Below are 6,401 nucleotides of genomic sequence, written 5' to 3'. Positions count from 1 at the left end.
GCCACCCCGGTGAGGGGTTTTTTTGGTTGTTTTTTTGCACCCCCTTCCCCATCCCTGCGTCAAGAGTAGGGGCTGTGTCCCTCCCGCCCAGCCCTGGTGTGTGCCTGAGTGGCCCTGTGGGCTCACAGCATCAGCCTTCATGGATCTAAACGGTGAAGGCTGATGGTTGTGGGTAGGAAGTGTGGATTTTCTGGGAGTTACTGCTTTACAACTTGGGAAGAAAAGGTTTGAGCACGCTAATGAAAACCGCCTGCTCATCCCTTCTCTGCGAGTTTGTTTCTTGCAGTTTATAGGAAATTTGGGGATTGTGGCCTTCAGGGATGAGAAATTCATCTTTCCTGTTAGTTTCTCAAGGTTTTTCTTGTACAGTCTCTCTAAGATGCAAAGAAAAACAATGATTGTATTGCTGATAATACCAACACTTAGGGTTTGCTTGTCTTTGCAGCTGACGTTTCTCTTGGTTAAGAAAGGAGAACTCAAATCCCAATCCCAGGCATTTCTCTGCAACAACAATGTAGTCATTGGAATTTTCCCCTCAGCAAGTTTGTGGATGACACCAAGCCAACTGGTGCTATTGACACACCTGAAGGAGGGGATGCTATCCAGAGAGACCCGGACAAGTGGGCCCATGGGAATCTCATGCAGTTTAACAAGATCAAGGGCAAAGTGTGGCACCTGGATTGAGGAATGAACAGATTGAGAGCAGCCCCAGCAAGAACTTGGGGATGCTGGTGGATGAGAGGCTGGACATGACCCAGCAATGTGCACTTGCAGCCCAGGAACCCAACCGTAACCTGGGCTGCCTCCAAAGGGGCTTAGGCAGCAGGGTGAGGGAGGGGATTCTGCCCCTCTGCTCCACTTTGGTGACACCCCACCTGCAGTGCTCCATCCAGCTCTGGGGTCCCCAGCACAGGAAGGACATGGACCTGTTTGAGTCCAGAGACAGGTCACCAAGCTGATCAGAGGGATGGACCATATCTGCTACTATGAGGAAAGGTTGAGAGAACTGTGTTTGTTCAGCCTGGAAAGGAGAAAGCTTTGGGGTGACCTAATTGTGGCCTTCTAGTACCTGAAAGGAACCTACAGGAAAGACAGAGAGGGACTTTTTACAAGGGTGTATATTGACAGGACAATTACTTCAAACTTAGAGTAGGTTTAGATTAGATGTTAGGAAAACAATCTTTACAGTGAGGGTGGTGTGGAAGTGGAACAGGCTGCCCAGAGAAGTTGTAGATGCCCTGTTCCTGGAACTGTTTGAGGTCAAGTTGGACAGAGCTCTGAACAACCTTTTCTAATGAGAGGTGTCCCTGTCCACAGCAGGGGGGGTTGGAACTGGATGATCTATAAGGTCCCTTCCAGTCCAGGACATTCTATGATTCCATGATCTTCAGGACCAGAAGAGTTTTCATAAAATGGTGAAAGGTGGCAACACGAAACTTTTTGCTGTGGTTCCCTGCCTTTAGTGTTTCAATGACTGTTAAGCAACCCTGAAAATACCTCCTTGTCTGAATGACTGATGCTGTGCTGTTCCCAAACATTACTTTGAAAGGACCTCACATTTTGGGCCATCAGTCTGGTAACTTTCAGCTTTCTATTCACTACAACATTTTCATGTAAGGGACCATACAAGTAAAGAGTTTTCCCCCCTTTGTCAAGCAGGATGATTTCTGAAGGGAAGCAAAAAAAAAAAAAACCCAAAAAAACTGATGCACGGGCCCTGACTGGAAAAATCAGAGGCCAATACAGTGTCAGAATCTGACAGAAAACTGAGAAGGTGGCTGCTGGCATCTGTGTCCTAGCCAGTGTCAAACCATGAAGTATGTTACTTTTTCCTCACGCAGGCAGGGCATGCAGAGGAGCATGCATGAGCCCATGTCATCTGATTGTACTCCCACAACCATCAGAGCAATTTGGGGGCTCTTTTGGTCAAATGTGTAGAGTAACACTGGTGGAACAGGAGAATCCTTTCTTTTCTCCTCTGTGTTCTCCCCAAGAAGCTCTCTGTCCTGTGTTTTACCAAACTTGTGAAAGCAAAACTTTTGAAAGAAAAATTCTGTTCTTGAAGAAATGAGGATTGCTGTAGGTTTTTATGGAGTTTGAAATTCAGACATTTTATTGGGAACATTGTTTAGACTTGTGACTGTGAGTAGTGGTGGTTTTTGCTCTCCTGCCTTGCATTTTCACTTTTACACAGTTTCAAGTAGTGAAGTGGATGAACTAGTATAACAGTTCTTTCAGATGTAGTGTGCTTGAATGGTGATGCAAATAGAAGTGAGGGCATAACATTTTGATTTGAAAAAAAAATCTCCAATACAAAAACCATCCCAAAAAACCCAGTGTGTTCAGAAAAGTCTGAATCGGTTCCCATTAAATTCACTAGTGAAGATGAAAGTGAAAAGAACTTACAAAGCAGAAATTGAGGTTCAGGTGGGGACGGGCCTCAGAAGGTGTCAAGCCCAAACTCCTGCTCAAAGCCAAGAGAGATCAGACCAGGTTGCTCAGGCTAACTTGCCCTCTTCTCTCATGCACAGCAGTTTTAGAGCACGTTTAGTAGAGCTGCCACCAGTGATAGATTTGACTCTTAGGAGCCAGATCTTTCTTCTTCTCACTTGTACTAGTTTTGTACTTTGTGGGAGTAGATGCAGTTAATCCTGCTCTATATTAGAAAAAGGGGTAGAAAAAACTAGTGCTGTTGAATCAAAAGGGAAAAATTATCTGTGTATGGTCACTGAATTACCTCTTAAAGATTATAAATATTTTTTTGTACCTTCTTCTTTAAGTGTACAGTGTATTTTGATAGTATGCTACAGTGGATATTTCCTGGTATTTTGGTTTTTTTTTTTCTTTCTGCTACCAAACATATGCAGATGGAAATACTATCAATTATCTTTTGAGAGACATAACCATAAGTGTAAAAGACTTGCTATAGAATAGAATTCATAACAGGAGTTGCACGCTTCTCACAGAAGTTGGGTTTATTCTGAATTCTTTAAATAAAGAGTTAAGCTCCACTCTATATTTTCAATTATTTTTATCTTGCAGAAACATGCAGTTAGAATTGATTTTTTTTCCTCCATCTTTCACAGAATATTGTGAAGAAACAAAAAATCTGTAGCCTGGACACTGTGGTGGGGGTTTAAAAGTGTAACTCTTGTGAACCACTGGGATAGTTGAGATGATGTAGCTTAAAAGCAGTTTGAAAGCTGAATGAACAGTAAGTGGAAATTGTGTGATTTTCCAATACTGGAACTACTTACTTAGACTAAAATACTTTCTGTGTCCGTCCTCCAGTCTTGAAGTTTGGTTTCTCTTTTTTTTACTGAAAACCAAGGATATTCTGATTCTTGGTTGCTTCTGCTTATTCCTATAGAATTTGTATGTAATCAAACATGGATTTTCACCCGGATGAATTTGAGACCTCACTGCTCGAGACATTTGAGTACCAGAGACATCAAGACAAGCTCTGTGCTGCAAAATATGCAGGCAAAAGGAAGTGGGGAGGCAGACCAGGTAAACTCCCTTGGTGTACCCCTGTGGTACCCCCCAGGGCTGCCTTGCAGGTCTGGGCTGTTCATCACTGCCCGGGGAACTTCCATGGTCCACCTCCTAGCCTGATGCAGTGCTGCCAGGGGAAGGTAACAGAGCCCTGGGCTGGCAGCTCCTTTCCTACCACAGACTCTGCCAGCAGCTCCCAGGGGCCTGGCATGGGCCTCTGTGTCTTGCCATAGAGATTTTGATCTGTAAAGAAGGCTACAAGGAAGAGGGCTATAGAAGTAAATAACATAAATGAGGAAAGACAGACAGGTCCTGGATCTATGTAAGAAAGAGTGATGGAAAATGGCAGGGACAAAGACCAGTGTGGCAGAGTTTGAGCACAAGAGAACTTTGCAGACAGTTTTCTCCTCTTCCAGCCCTTTTGGTTACCTAAGGTACCACAAATTACTTTTCGGGCATGGAGTGTTCCACATACCCTCATCATCACAGAAACTCTCAGTACCGACCTTCTGATGCTGGGATAGAGTCCAGGGGAGCTAGAAATGTTTGAGTGAAATGACCCAGTGTGTCTTTTACAAAAGGAAACATAATTACAGTTTCATCACATTGAAGTTATAGACACTGAAAAGGCAGGTGTGTGCTTCCTCTGCTGGGTAGAGGATGTTGGATATTACCTCCCAGAAGCGAGGGATTTGTGGAATTCCTGCTATAGAAATAGAGGAGGAGGAGAAAGAGATGGAAAAGAAGCAGGAAAGGGGAGGAAAAGTGCTGGAGAATCAGAGTTGTTGCCAATAGGAGGTGGGGAAGTTTCTGTACAGTTTCCTCTGTCTTAAGTAGCTGCTGCCCTAAGCACTTCTATTCTTCTCAACAGAGAGGTGTGTGAAAATCCAGTCAGCGAATTCACAGCTTTAAAAACTGATAACAGCTCAAAGAAGTCACTATACTTTTACAATTAAAAAGGCTACTTTTTACAATGATAGCTACACAATGGTAGCTAAGGTTTATGAGGAGACACAGGTCAGGATGTGGTGTTCACATGTGTTGACCAAGTATGAGGTCTTTGCAGAAGCTGGAAGGAAAAGTGGACAAAATAGCTTGATTCTGGAAGGTGAAAACACCCACTTCCGTCAACTGAACAGAGCAAATTTAGCAAGACATCTGTAAATTAATGTACCTATCTTTATCTGTCTGTGAAAATACAAAGATGAATGTTGTGAATTTAGAGTACACATTTTGTGCTGAAAGAACAGAATTTAAAAAAGCCAAATAGAGACGTGGCTTTGTATCTTGAAACTGACTTAGTACTACCTTTGCCCTAGTGCTGAACTGCATATGAAACTTCTTCATATGAGATGTGCCTTTCACCCACCTCCTTTGAATTGCTAAATTAGGAGACCAAAAAGATGGTCATTTTCATAGCATAAGAAATTGGGAACTGCACCAGTCCTATGAATTTTCTTTGTGTTAGGTGTCAACTTGTATGTAATGTCAGTACAGTGGGGCTACTTGATCATTATTATGACTGCAAATTAGCTTGGGTGGTGGGAAAATGACAGATATGGTGGTGAGTTCTGGGTTTTGTTTTTAAATTGGGAAAATGGATGAAACAAAAGAGTGTTTGTTTGAGAAAGAGTCCTCAGTTCTAAACCTGCACTAAGACTCTCTCCATGGCCTTGCTCAAATCACTTAGTGAAAGACACTGTGATTTTCAGTCCTATCAAGTAGTATTTTACTGTGCAAGAATTCCCACTGAAAGCAGTGGAACTATCCAGGGATTAAGGCACTAATCGAATGTGAATAAAGATGATAGAACAGACTCATCACCTCTCTGCTGCTGTTTCCCAACTTATAAAATGAGGCTAATAAAATACATCAACTGTTCTGGGTGTTGTAAGGATACATCATGCTAGTGAATCACTCTGAAGACAAAACCAAAGGCTCTACACATGATAAGGATTCTGTCAAGAAGTGCAGGAGTGTAATCACAGTTCAGGGACACATACCAAAACCCCAGCTTTGAATGGGGAGAGGGCTTTTGCAAGAAGTAGGCTTTAATGATACAGATGTCTTCAATATCTGAAACACTGTGCTATACTCACCTCATAACTACATACAAAGAAAAAATTCCAAACTGCTTGGAGAAGTGATAGTATGGCTGCATGAAAGAGAACTGATTCTCTCTTTGTGCTGTTTGTTAAGTACTTGTTAAGTATTGCTGGGCCAAACAGTTCTGAACTGAGTCAGCCATGTGAGAAGAAAAGTAAGAGAAAGCAAACTTGCAATATGAGATCTCTCTTGGTCTTTATACCATTGGGTTTGGTTATTTGCTGAGTCTGTACAGTGTGTATTGTACAGAGGTGTGTTTGTCTTGACCAATTGCTATTTCTATCTCCTCTGAACTTTTGTTTTTATACACCTTTAAAATATGCTGCGTTCAGATTGACTAGTCACTGAAAACCACCATGAATAGTGCTTCGTGAACATGACTGACAGGCTAGGCCAGTAATGCTTTAAAAATAAATCAAAAAGTAGAGTGTTTGCAAACTGAACTGTATTTATTGAAGGCCTTCTGCCTGATGATTTCAATTATTGACTCATGTGAGGCAAAAACCCAAGTCTAAATTAATAAACCTGAAAACACTTCTAGTCTATCTCTGTGTGCAACTGTGTGACTGTCTGAATGCTGAAAACTCAAAGGGAGGGATTACCAAATGTGATGTAAAGATTCCTATTTGCCTTTGAAGGTTTTAGGATCTCCGGCTCCCAGAGCACATGACCCCTGCAGGGAATTTTGCCTCCCTGCACCTGCAGGCTCTTGTCATCCCTCCTCTTCTGCTCCTGGTTTTCTTTTTAATCCTCTCGTTTCCCCCGCTCTCCACACACTATCCCCCCCTTCATTCCCCCCG

This window comes from Corvus kubaryi, unplaced genomic scaffold (genome assembly GCF_017639235.1).
Source record: "Corvus kubaryi isolate FWS band 111438036 unplaced genomic scaffold, C.kubaryi_AGA036_p1.0 37266, whole genome shotgun sequence".
Lineage (NCBI taxonomy): Eukaryota > Metazoa > Chordata > Aves > Passeriformes > Corvidae > Corvus > Corvus kubaryi.
The sequence above is the reverse complement of the archived record's forward strand: the minus strand, read 5'-3'. Positions refer to the sequence as shown.